Source organism: Myodes glareolus, chromosome 20, assembly GCF_982192425.1.
Source record: "Myodes glareolus chromosome 20, mMyoGla1.1, whole genome shotgun sequence".
In the NCBI taxonomy this organism is placed as follows: Eukaryota; Metazoa; Chordata; class Mammalia; order Rodentia; family Cricetidae; genus Myodes; species Myodes glareolus.
The window spans coordinates 50,997,000-51,016,846 of NC_142045.1; the positions used below are offsets into that span (position 1 = coordinate 50,997,000).

At 44.4% G+C, this 19,847-nt stretch overlaps 1 protein-coding gene across 1 annotated transcript in view; it reads right to left on the reverse strand.

Annotated features, from left to right (window-relative positions):
* Kcnmb2 (potassium calcium-activated channel subfamily M regulatory beta subunit 2) overlaps window positions 1-19,847 on the reverse strand; it is a 272,393-nt gene that overhangs the window by 34,579 nt on the left and 217,967 nt on the right. The gene's annotated exons all lie outside the window — the stretch shown is intronic.

The window sequence follows — 19,847 nt, forward strand, 5'->3', positions numbered from 1 at the left end:
AATACAAGGATAACAATCCAACATGAAAGCTAAATGTTACTCAATGCTTTAAAACCAAGGAGGGCTGAAAAGTGGCCTCTGCAGTGTGCATGGTGAATAGGAGCGATATGAACGGTGAATGAGAGACTGGAAACAGTACTAGTGACTGAGTTGTGTTTTCTGTTACACGCCGGGTACTCCACACTTCCACTCTCTATCCACAAGGCACGAGACCACAGCTATGTATCTATGTTAGGGCCATGGAAACCAGAAGAGCGGGCCAGTGATGGAACTGCAAGACAACCAATGACGCTTTCCGCTTCCACCCCGAGCAGGGCTCTACCCCTGAGCTGTGTACACACCCCGGTCCCTGGTTACATTGAGGAAGGGTGAGCCATGCTTCAGGACCCTGTTTGCCCTGAGTTCTCATTCTCTCTGCTGTGACCCCTGATGAACCCAGGACTTGGCAAAGCTGAATTAATGGATCTGAGTGAGGCCCAGAACTCTGAATCACTCTGGGGGGTGAGATCAATACTGAAGATAGCACTGAGCAGCAAGGGTTCCCAGGGCTCAGAAGAAAGGGTTGTGACCTTGACAAAGTCATATAACCTTTCTGGAGTTGAGTGGTATCATAAAATCTGTTTCCAACACTCCCTGGTATTTGTGGAATTTTGGACAAATTATTTAAGGTCTTTCTCAGTTCTATTATTTTGACATTCAGTACAATGAATCTAAGAATATGGTTGGCCATCACAGGTTGGGTTTATAAGAACAGGCCTGGGAATTGGGCTCTTCTAAAATCCCTGGGTTGACATAAGAGAGAAAGAGAGAGAGAGAGAGAGAGAGAGAGAGAGAGAGAGAGAGAGAGAGAGAGAGAGGAAGTAAGAAGAAGAGAGAAACCACAGAGGTTAGTCACCAATGGGGATGCAGAGGTCTTTCTTGGTCTCCTAGGATAATGGAGGAATGTGACCCACCTGGACAGTTTCCCTCCACAGCTGTAGGAAGAGAAGAAACTGAATTTAGGCTAGGTGTGGTACACCTGGAATCCCAACACTCGGGCAGTGGAGGCAGGAGGATCAGGAGTGTAAAACTAGCCCACTAGAAGGTATGATATAGAACAGGGATTAAATCCATTTTTTACCTAGGCAGCCTCCAGGAGATCAGGGTGATTCGGTGTGACTGAAAGCATTATATCACAAGAACGGGATTGACTTGAACTTTGCGAAGTTATTTTAGGGTGGACTTGTAGACTTCACTGGCTCCTCCAGTTAGGCCCTCAAAGGGTTGGGGGTGTAGGGGAGGCAAAGATAAGCTGCCCATTTTGAGAGCGGGTGAAGCAGTAAGTTAATTAGCCTTGCCACGCTATCACCTACTGGCCAGATTTAATAGCCACATGGTAGAAATCCCAAGTGTTCTGAAATAATTCAAAATGAAGGGGCTACAGTGATCCTTTGTCCTCTGGGTCCTTTTCTGACTGGGTGACACTAGAAGGCACGTTGGCTCTGTTGTTTTAAACTGATGCAGAAAAGGAAGACGAAAGATATGTTTATTTTAATTAACTGTCTGAAACCCACTGGAAGGGACATACTGGCTGCTGAGGTTATTCCAGTAAGCAGATTTGAAGTTTTCCACCCCAGTTTTCTTTCATGAAGACAAATCGTTATTTAAAGCCTGCTAAGTTCGCTGTTAATTAAAATGAACGGAGTTTCTGTTCTTTTAAAGGCCACAGTATACAGACCCTATTTTCAGGCTTCAAAAGAATCGCCCGGAATTCAAACTGTGTCAGCAGAAGCTGGCTTCAAGGTTCCCCCCGCAACTTGGAGACAGCCCTTTTAACCCTTTAGTTAAGGAACCCAGTTGTCCCCATGAAGGGGAGACACGAACATTTTGCCATCAGTGAAGGGGCAGAGGAGCATAAGGGATCTTTATAAACATTTGCAATTTTGAATCCTATGTGAAGTGGCCGTGTTAGACTGTGGGCCAGGGGAGAAGATGGGTCCATTGCACTGTTGTGTGGTTCTGAAAGGAAGAACCTCCGCAGAGCCCTGACTCATGGCTGCAGGCAGGTGCAGTTTAAGACCACAGATTTAAGAGACCTGCTTCTGGACAGGAAGACGATGGCTCAGTCAGGAAAGTGCCTGCCCCGTGTCCTGAACTTGATCCCTGGTAGTCATATAAAATCTAGATACAGTGGTGTGGGTTTATAATCCTAGAATTTGGGAATGGAGGCAGGCTGATCCCTGGGACTTGCTGGCCTACTTGGCAAGTTCCAGGCAAACAAGAGGCCCTATCTTAAAAAACAAAGTGGATAGGTCCAGAGGATGACCCCTGCAGCTGACCTCTGGTCTTACACGCAAGCACGTACATACACATGCATCGACACACAAAAGGATATTCCTTAGCTTTCAAGGAAAACAGGGAGTCAGCAAGAGTGGGGACACTTTCCTTGTCTCAGGAACTGGTTGAAGGCCATTTGCAAGTCCAAGCCCTCCTTCATTGTTTCTGATGCCTTGATTCAGCTGCTGCCATTCCCTCTGCCTCTCTTCCCTACTGAGTAGCCACCTCAGATGTCCCCTTCTATGGAACTTTCTTCAGTGGCCCTGAGGAGCTCCACTCTCCCGACTAAACAAGGAGAGATGTCCCCTCTTCCCTGCTAGGTAGGGTGTCCAGCATCTGCAGAGCGGGTCTATGCCCACCATGCCAAGAGAACAGTTGGCAGGAAACGGCTCTGCTGCTCTAACGGATTAAGAGACCATCAGATGGCTGCCTTGGCTTTGGCTGCGTGTTCTGACAATGACAGCTGGCGTCTCCTCAGTCCTTCCCTTAGCTTAGGGTGTTCTGCTTCTTCTCAGTTTTTAATTTTTAATTTGTTTGTTTGAGACAAACACTAGCCTTGGACTAGCTACTACCAGAAGAGGACCTTGAACTTCTGATCCTTCTGCCTCTGCCTCCTGAGTGCTGGAATGACAGGTGTGTGCCCTTACAGTTGGCATTTGGGTCCTGGGGATTAACTCGGGGCTTTCTGAGCGCTAACAACCGAGCTACAGCCCAGCCCTGTGAGTCTCTTAGGCTGCTCTTCTCTTCTAACTGCTGTGCGTCCTCGCTCCTCTCATTAACTTAGACAGAAAGTATAGATTGCTGCCATAGCATTCAAGATGGATCTTTTAGAGAGAGCAGCACGGCCTAAGACGTTGAGCACGCACAGCCGACGGTCCAGCTGTTTGTGTGCCTCTTGGCATGCCGCCTACCAACTGTGTGACTTTGCGCAAGCCAATTAACAGCTCCGAGTTTCTGTGTAAATACGGAAGGAAAAATTCCTGCCACCTGGTGGCTTGGAAGATCAACAAGCTATGCAAGGGGACCTCAAGTATATTTGCATGGGATAGGTGAATGCTAAACCTTGCTTCCCATCATTTTGCCTCCCCACTACTAAACTTAAAAACAGATGGATGGGAGAAAATCCAATTAAGTGGCTTTGTACCTGAACATGGAGCAAATCGATTCTTTCCTGTCCTATGGGGCTGGTGGCAGTCAGAACTATTGAGATGGTAAAACCAAAATACATCTTCGTTAGCACCAAGTTCTGACACTTGTCCTAAGCAAGTGCCTCTCGGTGTGATCATGGGCTGGAGACAGCTCGGAGAACTATTGAAAATTTCTGGGCTTGCAGGCTGGAGAGATGACTTGGCACTTAAGGACACTTACCAAACTTTCAGAGGATTTAGGGTCAGTTTCCAGCACCCACATTATGTGGCTGACAATTACCTACACCTCCAGATCCAGGGGATCAGATACCCTCTGACCTCCTGGGATAGCCACATGCATGTGGTGAACATAAACTCACTCAGGCACACATACATACAACACAAATATAAATTAAACTAATAAATCTTAAGGAAAATTCCAGTACTTGGTCTTTCAGGCCCGTCCAGCCTTTTGACATCCAACATGACATTGTCATCTGCAGTGTTCACACTCAGGATCACACAACCGAGTCACAAGGCAGCACACACAAAAAATAATCTCAAAATGTCTTCAGTGAATTTATGATTCTCTCTTGGGCCACCCTCACAGCTATCCTAGGGTGTGCATGCCCTGTGGACTGCAAGTTGGACATGATAGCTTGGGAGGGGAGCAGGCTCCCCCCCCAATTGTGTCCAGATAAACAAACAAACAAACAAACAAATAAATAAAAATGCACAAGTAAAGATGTGAATAAACAAATAAATTTCATGTGCTAGTGCCCCAGCAGTATGCGCAGGTGTGGGTGACTTGCAGGAGCCAGTTCACTCCTCTCATATGCGTCCCAGTGATTGAACTCAGGTTGCCATGCGTGGAAGCAAGCGCCTTTGTCTTGTGAGCTATCTCCATGGTTTCTACCCAGGTAATTCTGAGGGGTCGCCGATGTGTGAAACCCTGCTGCAACCTCTTGGGTTCTGAATTTACTGAAGCGAAATCCCCTCTAGACACTTCAGCAGCTCTACAAGGGCCGCTGTGCACAGTGGCTTCCTCTCCCAGAGCTGGGCCTGGAGGGTGCGTCTGCAAGTGTGAGTGAGCTGGGAAAGAGCAGAGAGAAAGCAGTTTTAGAATGTCAGTGGCCTGGAGCTATGCGTACAGGACACTCTTAATGCACTCTGCTTTATTGAGTGAGCACGCAGGAGCCAAGGAAACTATTTAACACATAATTACATGCTTAATCTTGCATAAAATTATCACACTAATGACATCACAGTGGCAATGCAAAAGGTCACTCTAAGCACAGGCATTTAGGGTTGCTTCTAATGTGTGAGGCTTTGTCTTTGCAGACAGCAAATTATGCGTTCTCTCTGTAAGGGTTGAGTTGTTTTGGCTCCAGGGCTTTTGGAGGAGAAGCTAAATGCACAGTAGTAATTTTAGATCAAGTGATTTAGTTTAGAAAACATTATTTATTGGGAGCAATTCTTTAATACTATTGTGCTGTTTGCCTCCCAACTCAATGATATACTTTATTTTAGTTCATTTATTTGGGTGTCTACTTGCCAAGCATTTATTAAGGTGCTTGCACGCCCCAGTCTACTGCCTGCTGTGAGCACCAGCACACCAGCCCTGCCCTAAGCACTGTGTTCTTCAAGGAGAAGTCAGAAGACAAAGCAACCTCCGTCCTCTACTGGCCCCTGAGCCTCATTTTCCTAGGGGTTGCTGAACGTTCTTAGTGTGTCTCAAAGAGTTATTGTCTTTCCACATCTTACCACACCTCTCAATTTGCTTAATTTTATGTCACTGATTCCTTCCTTCCTTCCTTCCTTCCTTCCTTCCTTCCTTCCTTCCTTCTTTCCTTCCTTCCTTTCTTCTTTCCTTCCTTTCTTTTTTAGGAGATTGACTTAGTGGCCAATCCTATCTTGGTTCTTTCTAGCTGTGTCTTCCAGCTCTCTCACGAGTTCCTATTTTCCATCGTTTCATTCAGTGTGGGCTTCATCTAGAGATCTAGAAGACTGAGAAGTCTTGACACCTTCTACCAGGAATAAGAACTTTCTTCCCTCTTGGTGTCTGGAAGACCGGAGCAAATGGCCCTGTTTGCTACTTAGATGCATAGTTAATGAGGAGCTAATGGAGAGTTAATGAGGAAACGGAAGGTTGTCTCCTTGACAAGAGCCAGACAAGTGCCAAAGTATTTCCCCTTACTGGAAATGATTTTTCCATAGCTGAGAGATCATTCATGGAGCCTTGGGCCTGGAGGTGGATGGTGATCACTTGTGATCGCTGCTCTGTGACACGCAGAACATGATTGCTCATATAATTATATGCTTGATTTGTGTTTTGGGAGGATGCCAGCCCAGGTTAAATGATGTACCATTCTTTATTTGACTCCTATGAGCATCTACTCAGCAGCTCTAGGAGTCGCTTCATTCAGTCCCTGTATGACTAAGGCCAAAACGTTTCCTTTCTTTCCGACGCTACCACCTACAAGACAGGATTGGTTGGTCTTCATGGTTTTCTGTAGTTCAGTGTTTAATTCTTCACCTGACATGTGTGTCGAAGATGTAACAATGTGGAAGGCCCCGAGTCTGCTGTTAGCGAAGAATGGATGAACATAGCTGACGTCACCACCTCTTACAGAGTTCTCAGTCCCGAAGAGGGGACAGGTGAAGTCAGACGCTGCACTGGATGATGGAGATGGCCGAGCATGCTCATGAGGAGTGAACTATGTCTAATATCCCATCTACAGTCTCAGTATCTTCCAGAGATGGCCCTTTCCGGGTTCAGTGGGAAGAACGCTGAAATTAGTTTCAAGTCAAAGCCCCAGGCCCTCGTATAGTGATTATGTTACCTAAATACGTTGTTGAATTCCCTCGGCCTCATTTTCCTCATCAAGAATGTGGTAGTAATAACAGGCATCAGGCAGGACTGCCACGGGCTCATTGAAAGTAATGTCTGCCATTCAGCAGGAACTCAGTAAATGTTAGGTTTTTCCACTTGGAGGAAATGGCAGATTTTTCTTTTTTAAACTGGCCATACCAAGCCATTATGTGCGATTCATATCATTTTTAAAAAGTCCTTTTCAGAAGTGGAAAATACATTTCTACATGATCTTAATTAATCCACTATTCCATAATTCATTTCCTAATGAGCTTTTCAAGTGGATAATCACAAATGGTGTTCATTTTCATTCCCTCTATGCTACATATTTAAAACAGCGTAATTGTTAAACATTTCGCTCTATTGGGCATCACGCATACACAGCTGCTGTAAGAAAACCTGCTCGTGACTCATGTGAGCCGCCCAGATTGGTACAAATGACACATTCATGCCGGAACTGTCATCCATTCTCTGAGTCTGTATTAGCTATCACCACTGTTTCAGCTAAGAATCAAGGGGAGCCAGTCCTAACAAAAGCTCTTTATAGAAACCTGGAGATGACAATGACAGCCATGAAGAATGAGTGCTTCCATATAACTATGTAACTAATGCATTCATTCAATCCCAACGGGGACTCTTCATAGATCTCTATTTACCAGAGAGAAGACTGGCATTCAGAAAAGCAACATTTTCCCGACCACACACTACAAAACAGTATGAGGAAGAGTTTTATTCCAAGGCAGTTCTCCTCCAAAGCCAACCCTTTCATCCTGTATGTCTTTGAGAAAACCACATGCCAAAGCCTGCCTCAAAGAAAGACAAACTCTTTGATGAGTCCTGTGGCTGTCTTCTTATTTAGTCCCCGAGTGACTACAGTCTTCAGCACGTCCAATCTGAGAGAAGGAAGTAGGATAGCAACAGTGACAAAAAAACGACCCACAAGAAGTCAAACATCGTGAACAGAACGCTGGTGGGCAGGCCCGTGTAGATGTTACTCATAACCATCGCTACGGTCTTAGATGAATTTGTTATTATTCGATCTCTGTCTTATATGAAATGAGTAGAACAGCAATAGGATTTTCCTCACAGAAATTTTGTGATGAATGAGTTAATAATTTGTTACACTCTTGGTGATAGGATGAAAGAATGTTATACGTAATACATGCATGTAGGTAACTGCATGTATGCGACATGGATAGCTGCAAACTATGTGTGTGAAGGCGGTGTGACATCATGCGTGTGAGTTAATGTCTGAGTGAGATCTGCAATGCCAAAGCATTGTGTGTTGTGTTTATATGGAGTGAGTTAAATACATGTTAAATCGGTAAGAGAATGGACTTACTTTTTAAAATGACACAGTTTAATATCATGCTGGTTAGTGTTAGTCAGCTCAAGTAATCTGGAATCGCTTGGGGAGAGGGAAACTTGCCAGAACGAATGCCTCCGTGAGATTGGCATGTGTGCATGTCTATGGGGCATTTTCTTGATTACTGGCTGCTGTGGGATGGCCGAGCCCACTGTGGGCAGTGTCCTCCCTGGGTTAGTGGTTTTGGGCTATATATACATATACACACACAAACACACATATGTATATACATACATACATACATATATATATATATATATATATATATATATATATGTATGTATATACAGGATGAGCCAGCCATGAGGAACAAACCAGTAAGCAGCACTCACTCATGACTTCTGCTTTAGCTCCTGCCTCCAGATTCTTGCCCTGACTTCCCGGTGATGGACTGTGAGCTGGAACAAATCCTTTTCTCCCCGAGTTCCTTTTGGTCATGGGTTGACCACAGTAACAGAGATGAAAGCTGAACAAATGTGCTCAATAGACATTCATGAATCTGTAAAAACTTTGGTGAACCGATGAGTTTAATTAGGATCACTTATTGGAGCATAGGTAAGAAATCACTTATAGGCGCACGGGCACCTCACTGGAGTGGCTGCACCAATGGAGAACGTGTTTCTTCCTCTCCCAGCTACCATCTACATCCTACAGATCCTCAGGGAGGGTCTCCACAATGGAACAGCAATGGCTCAGTCTGGGAGCTGCCCACAAGACAGGTTCCACAGAACCGGCCCCTTCCGTAGCTCTTACATCCTTTCTTTTATAAATGTTGCCTTGGTCACAGTGCCTTTTCACAGTAATAGAACAGTACCTAAGACAGGGCATAGACACATAATAAATCTTAATTTCTCCAGGAGAAAGGAGTGAAGAAAAAGGAAAGAGAAAGCGTGGCATTGGTTTAGTAGGAATTTGTCTGTAACAGAGGCTCTTTCTCTCCTGTTCCTCATACATAACATGAGGGAATTCAAAGAGATGAATCAAGGTTTCTCTCATCTGAAAAATACTTTCTTCTTGTTTGGAAAATTGCCACCAACATCCGTTTCTATGAGTTACTTGACTTCGAATCTGTCTTTGGTTAAAACATAATTTCTATTTTACGTTCTGTTGATTTCTTCAACGAAGCGCTCAGCAACGCTCATGGGAAATCTAGGGAAGTCAAGCATGGGGAGATTTAGCACCAAATGGGAAGGCAAATAAAAGTCACTGTTGGTCTTGCCAAGTGACTTGTTCAGACCTGTGTAAGACAGAGCGGAGCTTGGTCTTGCCGTCAGCTTCCTTTGCTTCCTCCACACAAAGAGGAGCTAACGAGGTGATCCTGGGAAGTTTTAGCTGTCACAGCAAGTTAGGGCAAGATACTTAGGGCCAAGGGAGTACATCCTGTGGGTGCCACCTGTCCACCACAGCGGTCACTGCGTGCTCTTGGGTTAAGCTTGTCCACAGTCTTTTTCCGTAATGCCGCTGACCATGTTCATATGTGTAAATGATCTGTTCTAGTGTTCTAGAGCCAGAGTTCTCGACCTTAGACTGGGTCTGTCATGATGGCTTCTGTTCCCACCAGAAGCACAGAGATTGCTTTGCTTTGAATACTCCTGTTGGCTGAGAAGATGGTGGTGTGGACCTAGGAGATCTTGGAGGGAGAATGGCTGAGTCCAAAATTCATTGCTGCTCCTTTGCTGTCATTGTTACCAACTGGCCAACCCCTCCCAGTGCCAATCTGCATCTATAGGATGGAACTATTCGCGTGGCCCTTTCCATTTATTGTGAGAGCTCTTCTGAGAGGCTGACACTGTTTGCAGCTCTTCATTGTTGTTGTTCATACCTCTTTATTTTTAGGCATATGGAAGATTGTGTTTATGTCATAAACACAACTATTTACTTATCCCAGCCTAGATAACAGGCCAGGTTAATTGGTATGCCATTGTCCTGACTGAAGGGATTTTAGAATTCAGAAAATTAACTGATCATTAGCATTTTATTATTGTATGGTAATGTGCAAGTGAATTGTGGCTGCCTTTCAGAGGCCAGAAGAAGATGTTCCATCCCCTGGAACTGGAGTAACAGACAGTTGTGAACTACCTGACATGGGTGCTGGTGACTGAACTTGGGTCCACTGAGATAGCAGTGTGCCCCCTAAATGGCTGTTCAGTGTTTGGGTGGAAGCTCCCCGTCCCCCTGGGAGTTGCCTCTGTCCAGACTCCACCTTCGAGAAATCCCAAATGGTGATCCCTCACCAGGGATGCTCAAGACCACTCCCACAGGCTATTTAAACTGTTTAAACTGTCCCCCAGAGAATAAAGACATGGTTTCCAGTCTTCCCTCCCCATCTCCTCTCTTGGGGGCTGGAAGGCCACCCAGAAGCATTGATATCCATTAAACCTGGGCTTTTTCTAATTTGGTTTGATTTGGTCTGATTTGGATTTTTGCATCGGCTGAGAGGTTTATGGGGGTGTAAAAACTTTTCATTCAGCTATCTCTCCAGCACAGAATATTAGCATTTACAAGCTGAAAGATATAGCAGAGATATTTTGAGCTAGATGCCAATTTAAAAAAAATGAAAAAATACTTATTTGTATTTTATATGTTTGAATGTTTGTTTGTGTATTTATGTGTACACCACATGTGCACAGTGCCTGAGGAGATCCAAAGGAAAGAAGCCTACAGACAGCAGTGATCTGGAATGTGGGTGTTGGGAACTGAACCTGGGTCGTTTGCAAGAGCGCCAAGTGCTCTTAACTGCAGAGCCATCTCTCTAGCCCCAGAGATGCCAATTTTGAGAGGGGATGTTTTGTTTTGTTTGTTTTATTGAATTGCTTCTCTTCCAGTTGTAGATAAAAGGCCATTCAGAAGCAAATCAGTCCAGAGGGAGAAGCATTCTTTTGCAGAGTGTAACAGTGAGACTTTTGGGAGCCCAAAGGGCAGTGGGCAGCTGGAGAAAAGGGCATTCTAATTTCCAAAACTATTCAGACGCAGTGTGAGAGGAGACTAAAGATAAAGGAAAAGGAACGTTTCTTTTTTGATGGTGCCAGGTCAAGGCAAAACCTGCTCAAATGTTTGATTCTATGGTGACAGACTGTTGAGAAATAGCAGATTAGACATTTCATCTTTTTTTTAATCCATAGCTTCACAGTTGTCTGAAAGACACCAATGAGATGATGATTCAGTTAGGAGGGAGTCAGCAAATGATCTAAATGATTGAAAGGATTTGCCTCAAGAGCTCACGTTGTCTACATTTTGTAGCGTGTAATTCTGGGTTCTGCATTAGGAACTTATTATTCTAGGAGAAAGCTAGGAAGGAGAGTGGCTGACGGGACTGGGGCGGGAGCAGAGCCTTGACTTCTCTGCCTGGACTTGTTCCTCAAGACCCACCCATTTGGGGAGAGGCTGGGGCATCAAAGAGCAGAAAGTATTGCTTTCTCAACTCACTCTCTTTGCTGTGTGACTGGCGTTAAATAGTCAACCTCTCTGGATCCCAGTTTCCTTATCTGTGACAATTAAGGCTGCAATGTTTGTCTCCAGTAATTGTTCTGCTTCTGAGGGAGATGTGTTGAGTGTCAGGAAATGGGACTAGCAGGAATGAATGCAAATTCTCTCCCCCAAAGGAAGTGAGCTGGTCATTGTGCCTGACATCTGCTGGAAACCAGAACCAGAGAGCAGTCAGGGCACCGAGTTGTTTTCTGAGAAAGGTGGACTTGACCCGGCAGGGAGCAGTTCCTTAGACACAGGTTAGAAGGAGCCAGGTGCCAGGAGGAAAAGAGGGAAGCAAGCCATACAGAAACCAAGAGGCACCCATTCCGTCCACTCCTCTTGCACTGTCCGTCTGTCAGTCAGTCAGCCTTTTGTCCATAAGCCCTCATCACATCTGAGAGAAGCAGCTGAACAACCAGAGTGTGAGAACCACAGGAGTCATTTGAAAATGCCTAGGAGCTACATTTAGAATACAGAGGAGTGGGGGAGATTAATTCTCATTGTGTATATTTCATTATATTTAGCCTAATGTTCCCTAAGTATTAGCATTTCAACATGCAATAAAATTACTTCTGGCACAATGTACGCTTTAAGCCAAGGTCTGAAGCTTATTGTGGCTTTACACTTGTAAATATTGCACTGAAGACTCAGCACATTCAAACCTCAGTGGCTGCTGCCTCTGTAGTCGTGACTGTTATTCCTTTGCGGTCCCTTTAAGGACTAACCACGCCCACTCCCAGCCACTTCTGACCTCCTGGTCGCCATCTTAACTCTCTCTCTTCTGTCTGACTCTTGGCATGTGTACACGTGTCTCTGTCTCTCCCTATGTTTCTCTCCATGTCTCTCTGTTTTTCTCTTCTTTAGGTAATAAATGTCTCCCTCTTCTTTAAGTAATACTATGTCCTGTGAGCCTTTTATCCTCTGTACCCGCCCGCATGACTCGCCCGCCGCATGGCGGGACCAGCCTGCCACCCTGGAGATCTTGCCGGGACCCACAGCCATCCTTGTCGGACTAGCGGCTGCTCTGCGATTCTGCCAGGGAACACACCCGCCTTTTAAAGAGCAATAGTGATTGCATCAGTTTTAATAACCAGCATAAACTCTCCATTCTCTCCATGGATGCAATAGCTCCTGTATTTTACATGAATCCCATCACCAACCTGATTGTCACCTTCATGAGGTTTAAAAGCATCCTGGAGACAAATCTCTGGGCATGTGTTTGATGGGCTTTCTGGATTAGGTATTGATGTGGGAAGCCCTACCATAAACGGGCTATACCTGGGGTGCTGGACTGAAGGAAACGCAGGACAGGTACTGAGTATCAGCAGGCATCTCTCCTGCCTCCTAAATGTGGATGCAGTATGGCCAGCTGCAGGATGGCTGACGCCATGACTCCCCTGCCAGGGCGGACTGTACCCTCGAACTGCGAGCCAACGTAAACCCTTCCTTTCCCAAGCTGCTGCCTCAGCTGGTCTATCTCAGCTCCAGAAGCACATACCAGGTATGTGTTAGTATGCACCCTTAATTTTTGGAAGAGGAGGCTGAGTTTAGGAGGAATTAAGTAGCTTGCTCAAGATCATGCAAGTCTTTTCTTACTAGTCATTTAAAAAATTATTCTCTCATATATTACATCCTGACTGTGGTTTCCCTTCTTTCCCCTCATTCTCTCTCTACCACCTCTTCCCCATATCCACTTTCCTCTGCCCCCCTTCAGAAAAGAGCAAGCCTCTCAGGACATCAGATATGACATAGTAGGCACATATCATCACATCAGGGCTGAACGAAGCGACTCGGTGGGAGGGAAAGGGTCCCACAGACAGCCAAAAGAGTCAGAGACAGCCCCCATTCAGATTTTTGAGAGGAAAAACTAGTTAGTATGCAAACACAGGTCAGTTTGACTCCAACTCCCACTGTACCGTCTCGCCCAAGTTACTTGATAGTCTCCTGACTGCTTGCTTGTTACCTATCAGGATGGTTTGATACCACTATGCCAAAATAACTACTTCAACTTTTATTATTTATGTTTATTTTATTACCATTACCAAATAACTTACATTGCAGCCATTCTTTGCATGTGTGTAAGAGTGTGTGTGTGTGTGTGTGTGTGTGTGTGTGTGTGTGTGTAGGTGCATGGGCATATGTGTGCATATGTTTGTATGTGCACATGGAGGCCAGAGATGAACCTTAGGTATTTTTTCTAAGATATCATTCATATTATTATTATTACTATTTTATATAGAGTGTCACTGATTTGGAACTCACTAAGTAGGCTAGACTGGTGGGCCAGTGAACACTAGGGACCCCTGTCTCTCCCTCTCTTGTCATCAGACTGCAAGCTTGGGCTACCATGTCTGGCTTTTTCACATGGTTTCTGAGGATGTCTGCAAGGCAAGCACTTTACCAGCTGAGTTGTCTACCCCCACACCAGACATGCTTAGCCTTCAGCAAACATTTAGTCTAAGCTGTTCTTTAATCACAACCACAAGGACCTTTGAACCACTCATGTCCTTTTGAATCTGAACTTAAAAAAAGTATGGGGTTAGGGCCAAGGGTGGAATGGAAAAGGCATTGAATTACTATGGTTACTGCAGCTTATATACCCGTTATAAAGAACCCCAATATAAGCCAATGATCGATGTTTAAGGAGGTGGAAATGTTTTGCTCTGGTTTGATCATTACATACAGAATACCAGTTATTAAATTATCACACTCTATAAATACACATAATTATTACATATCAATTTAAAACATAAGATAATATAAGAAAAAGACTATTGGGAAAAAGACCCCCCCCCAAAGGAATGAGATTTTATGAAAAAGACATGGTCATAAATGCAGGGCAAGGATGGTGCAAGATGAATCATACCAGGTATCAAGTTTCCTAAGAAAGACTTTCTTGATGATTTCCAAAGGATTTCAAGCCCAGTGTGAAAGTGAGGCAAGACAGGCCCACCTGAGAACCAAACAGGAACTTAAGCTGGGCAGATGTAAACCATGACTTCACAGTGTTATGTGTGTGTGTGCGCGTGTGCACATATGCATTTGAAATGAGTATGCATGTCTTGCAGAACACATATCTGGTATTCAGATGATGCAGCTTTAACTTAACTTTTCTGTATATTGAGTATGTACTTGAGTTGGCTATTAGACTTTGCCTACCATACTTTTTTTTAATGATATAACAATTTTATTTGTGTGTGTGTGTGTGAATGCATGTCACATATGTGCAGGCCAGAGGATGATGTCTGATGCCCTGGAGTAGGAGTTACAGGTAGCTGTGGGTCATCTGATGTGGGTGTTGGGACTGAACTCCAGTCCTCTGGAAGAGCATACGTGCTCTTAATGGTTGAGCCATTTTCTCAGTCCCAAATCCGTTCATCTTAAAATGAGATTTTCGGAAAAGTTAGAGTTCAAATGAGTAGTTCTTTCTAATGCAGGTCCACCAAAGCTTCAGTTGTGTTAAGATAAAAAGATGACTGCATTTCTTAAATTTTTGTCATTCTCACCTTATTTAAAGTGACATTGGGCTGGGGAGATGGCTCTGTGGTTAGGAGCGCGTGTCGGTCTTGTGGAGCACTCAGGTTTGGTTCTCAGCACCCGCGCCAGGCAGTTCACCACCCCCTGGAACTCCAGATCCATTGGCCTCTTCTGACCTCTCATGTGCACATACCCCCATAATTAAAACAATAATAAAACAAATCTTTAAAGAAATAATTCACATCAAAATAAAGTTCCATTCTGTTTTCAAAACATATTAACAGATGGAAGGCAATGGAAGAATGACTGCAGAGAAGGAAAAGATCCTTTCTGTTTTTGTTTATTTTTAGTTTTTGGAAACAGAATTTCTCTGTGTAGCCCTGGCCTGACCTGGAACTTACTCTGTAGAGGCTGGCCTTGAACTCTACGTTCTATCATGTGACAGTACCTCATCTCCATACTGCCCATTTTGCATCTTTCAAGTCTGGCCGGAGGCTCTGCCCTCCTTCCTCCCAGACATCTCTGCCTAGAAGTCCCACCTGTACCTCCTGCCTAGCTATCGGCCATTCAGTCTTTTATTAAATCAATCATAGCAATACATCTCTACACAGTGTAAAAATACTCTGCAACAGATATGAAAAGGAAATGTGGGAGAGGTAGTTGCCACCTGAGGACATGTCCTGGATGTCCACCCCAGTCCCCAGCCAGGACATTTCCAAGGAATTTCCTCAGCACTGGGACACTAGGTTACAGTAAAAACAAGATAACGGATCAACTAGAAGATGGATGTGACGGTCATGCTTTGTGGAACTCACTCCAGATATAACCTAACACCACGGTGTTAGTGACACAGAAGACTTTTGTCACTTGAGACTCTCCCTTCTCCACTGTATCAGTTGCCCAGCTATGGCTAAATACCTCTGGAGACAGGGAACTCATGGATATAATCCATCCCATTGTTAGACATTCTGTTTGGTTGAAAATGTTCCTTTAATTTGCGCCGGAATCTCTCCTCAGAGTCCCATTACTCTTCCTCCATCTATTCTCTGGGTTCTTTTCCAGATGTTTTAAAGCAGCTGTTCAATCTTGGCAACACTGCTTCTCTGTGAACTGCACGCACTCCAGCTGTTCTCCCCATGGTGCGATCTCAATTCCTCTTCTTTTTCTGGTCACCTCTGCAGACCCTGCTCTGCTGCTTAATTTCTCTCTCCTAAAAGGTACTACGGGGATTAGAGTATCTGTTATTTAGTGGCACTCTGTATATTTTAATTAACGTAGTTGCTACAAACTGCTACAATCCTTATCCACTGGTGAGGTGAGGAAGCTAAGGCATGGAGAAGCTATTTGCCTTCTCAAGGCTCTGAAAAGAGTAAGTGGGGGTGTCGCCCAACAGCCAGTGTGGTGCCTTTACAGTGTTATTTTTCTGAATATCGCTCTTCTATTGTTCCTTGATTGATTCCAAGGATAGCAGTGCTACTGTGTCTTCTCATTAGGCATCTCGGGATGGTGTTCATGTTTCTGGCTTGTATAGATGCTAGGTTCATAAGGGGAATGGAAGGTTGAGTCAGCTCTTGAAAGCCATCAGCTTCACAAAGGGTAGACAGAGGTTCTACATTTTATCTTGAAGAAGGTAGAGTCCTACTATGTACTGACTCTTTTAAATGTTTAATTCTTGACTTTTGTTTTCTGTAATGGGGTCTTGTCCAGACTGGCTTCAAAATTCTGGGGTCAAGTGACCTTTCTGCTGCTGCTGGAGACCAAAGTTGACTGGTCCTTCCTTCCTTCCTTCCTTCCTTCCTTCCTTCCTTCCTTCCTTCCTTCCTTCCTTTCTCTCTCTCTCTCTTTCTTCTTCCTCCTCCTCCTCCTCCTCCTGTTCTTCTTCTTCTTCTTCCTCTTCCTTTTCTTCTTTTCCCCCTCCTCTTCTCTTTCTCCTCCTCCTCCTCCTCCTCCATCATCATCATCATCATCATCATCATCATTGTGTGTGTATGTATATGTATGTCATCATCATTATTGTGTATGTATGTATATACATGTCATCATCATTATTGTGTGTATGTATATGTATTTGTACAGGTGCCTGTGTGTGCTTGCATGTGCTCATGTGGAAGTCAGATGCTAACCTTGGATGTGGTTCCATTTTAATTTTTGAGACAAAGGCTCTCACTCAAATTATGAATTTGGCTTGGCCGGATGGTCAGTGAGACCTGAGAGTCCTCCTGTCTCTCTCTCACTCAACATGAGATTAAAGTGCACAGCACCGTGCCTCCTTTTTCAGGTGAGTGTTGTGGTGGAACTCCAGCCCGCATGCTTGCACAGTGGACACTTTATCAGTGGCGCAATCTCCCCAGCCCCTAAATTTTACACCAAAATCAATCACATATTTTCATATTTTTAGTTTAAAGAAGTAAGTCATGTGATCACAATATATATGGTGTGTCTGAAGATAGTGCTGATATAAGGTAGATAAGGATGAAAGCAGGAACATGGAATTAGATATCACAGAAGCAATCGAAGGAGGATTTGAGGCAGAGAATGAAGAATAATGAAAAGATCAGGCAGAGTTTGGAAGCGTGGGGTCAGGACTGGGTGACTAATTAGGTGAAGGAGATAGAGGAGCTGAACTGCCTTCCCACCTTCTCCCTGGGAGCCAGGTAGAGAGTTGCGTCATCTAACAGCTTGGGGAATATAGTAAAATGAAAGGTATTTCAGGACAGGGCTTGGATAGACTATGGAAGAGATTGGGAGAACGGTGTCAGAAACATTCCGCAGAGGGCACTGCAGGTCATGGATGTCTGCTGGGACCAAGAAGAAAGTTCCTGGCTGGCCATACTCTCATGTGCTCATGGAAGAATTTTCAAAGTGTTTGTGGGTGGAAATAAGGGAAAGTGTGCTTACACTGAGCACACTGGAGAAAAACATCAAATGATGCTTGGAGGATTCTAGGTGAAGGGAAGACCATGCCTCCAGCCCATCTTCCTGGTTTCTACACAGGGCGCTGTAGTTCTGGATGCTTATGTTCCTGGAAGTCTGGTTTGGGAGCATATAGTCCTTGAGATGTCCTTGATGTTTCCCCATGTAAAAACTCAAGCCGAAAGGTCTAATTTTATTTTTTTTCCTTGTCATTTGTAAACAAATTTGTGTTTAAGTTAGGAACAGTCTGCTTGACAACAGTCACATTCATCACACCAAGTCATTCCTCATATTCTCTGCAGGGTGCTTGTTTGCCACAAAATGTTCATGTTTTGCTCAATACGTCCGATGATGGCAGGTGATTATCTGCCAAGAAAGCTATTTCCAATTTAAGAACATATTATTTTCTAGTGAAAAATAATTATTAAAAAGTCTATTTGGTCTAGAGTATACGTATTAGGTTATTTCTTTCTGTCCTTTCCCTTCTTCCCATGGGCCTTAATTTAATATGTAACCTAGGATGACCTAGAACTTCTGATCTCTCTGTTTGGTTTTCCCCGGTCCTAGGATTACAGGAGTGAACTACCACACGGGGTCATGCAGTGCTGGGGATGGAACCCAGGGCTTTATACATGCAAGACAAGCATTCTATTCCCTGGGCTATATCCCCACTAGAGTTTGAGTATCATTTGAAATTCATTGGTTCTTTTGAGGTGGGACTTCAGGGGGTGACTCAGTCACAGAGCAGAACTTTAGGACTAGGATTAATGCTGTTATAAAGGGGCATGATAGTCTCACACCCTCTTCTGGACTTCTTTTTCCTGTTAAACAGGAAGTTAGCTCTGTGAGGGATAGACAAAGGGGTCACCAAAAACAGGACATAAAGAATAGCAAGTGTTAGTAGTCTCTTCAGATGGGCCTGTTTGAGGCCTCGAAGATAAGAGGTGAAGAAAATTAGTGTAGGAGGTTCTTCTGTCCATGTGTTGCTTTCATTGGTTAAACAAAGAAACTGCCTTGGCCTTCTGATAGGGTGGCACTTAGGTAGGCGGAGCAGACAGAACTGAATGCTGGGAAGAAGGGCAGATGGAGAGCCACCATGGAGCTGCCAGAGACAGACATGCCAAATCTTTCCCGGTAGGCCACTACCACGTGGTAATATACAGATTAACAGAAATGGGTTAAATCAAGATGTGAGAGTTAGCCAATAAGAGGCTGGAGATAATGGGCCAGGCAGTGTTTAAATGAATACAGTTTCTGTGTGATTATTGCGGGTGTAAACTAGTGGGGTGACTGGGACAACAAGCAGCCCACTTGCTCCTGTTACAGAAAATTGGTGGGGCCATGACATGGGGTGAAAAGAAGAATGGGTGGCAGTGTTTGAACCTGGGCCAATTAGACTGTCATCAGAGCACCTGGTCAGGAAAACATGAGCCCAGTGCTAGTACACTTTACCCTAGTGATCATCTAGTTTTCAGGGTACCTACAGCCTCATTCATAATCCTATGCACAGGAAAGGGGCAACAGGACGAAGAGAAATACAAAAATACAAACTCACGAAGTGATGATTTGTGCTGTTGCTTCTTGGATCCATCTTTTCTCTTTTAAAAAAGCATTAAGCTTCATTGCTTGCTCTAACTAAACTCTTGGCTGCTAACCCTGCCACTGTTTGTCCCATCTGAATCTCAAAACCATAAGAACTGAGGCAGCTGCTGAGACCAGAGAGTTTCCTGTAACATGTGAGATGATGCCCACCGATGGAAAACCCCAATCTGATGTCAGGCCAGCATCTGGACCATGGGCTCCTCAGCTCTAGAGCCGTGAGAAGGTAAATTCCTCCCCCTCCCATTTGAAATCACCAAGCATGTGGCATTTTGTTATAGTACTAGGAACAGACTAAGACAGCAACGGAAGCAGAAAGCCCTGCACTGCAATGACTTTGAATCAGTATTTAAATGTGAAATATTGTGGTTATCTATCTGTGTCTGTGTGTGTGTGAATGTGCACACGGATGCCAGAAGACAACAGGAAAATTGATTCTCATCCTTTACCACATGAGCACCAAACTCAGGTCTATGGGCTTGGCAGTAGGTGCCTCTACCTGCTGAGCTATGTTGCTTACCCTGAATTGATACTTCTGAATGTGAATTCATTGGTGAAATGGAGATAGAATGACTTCCAGTCTGCAGATAAGAACCAGAGAGTGGGACTCCTAACTTCATGCAGCTTGGTAATTGGTACAGTAAGAGAAGAACAAGGTAATGTAAACCTTTGAAAGAACATCCCACTAGACCCCCAGAGTCCTGGAGCA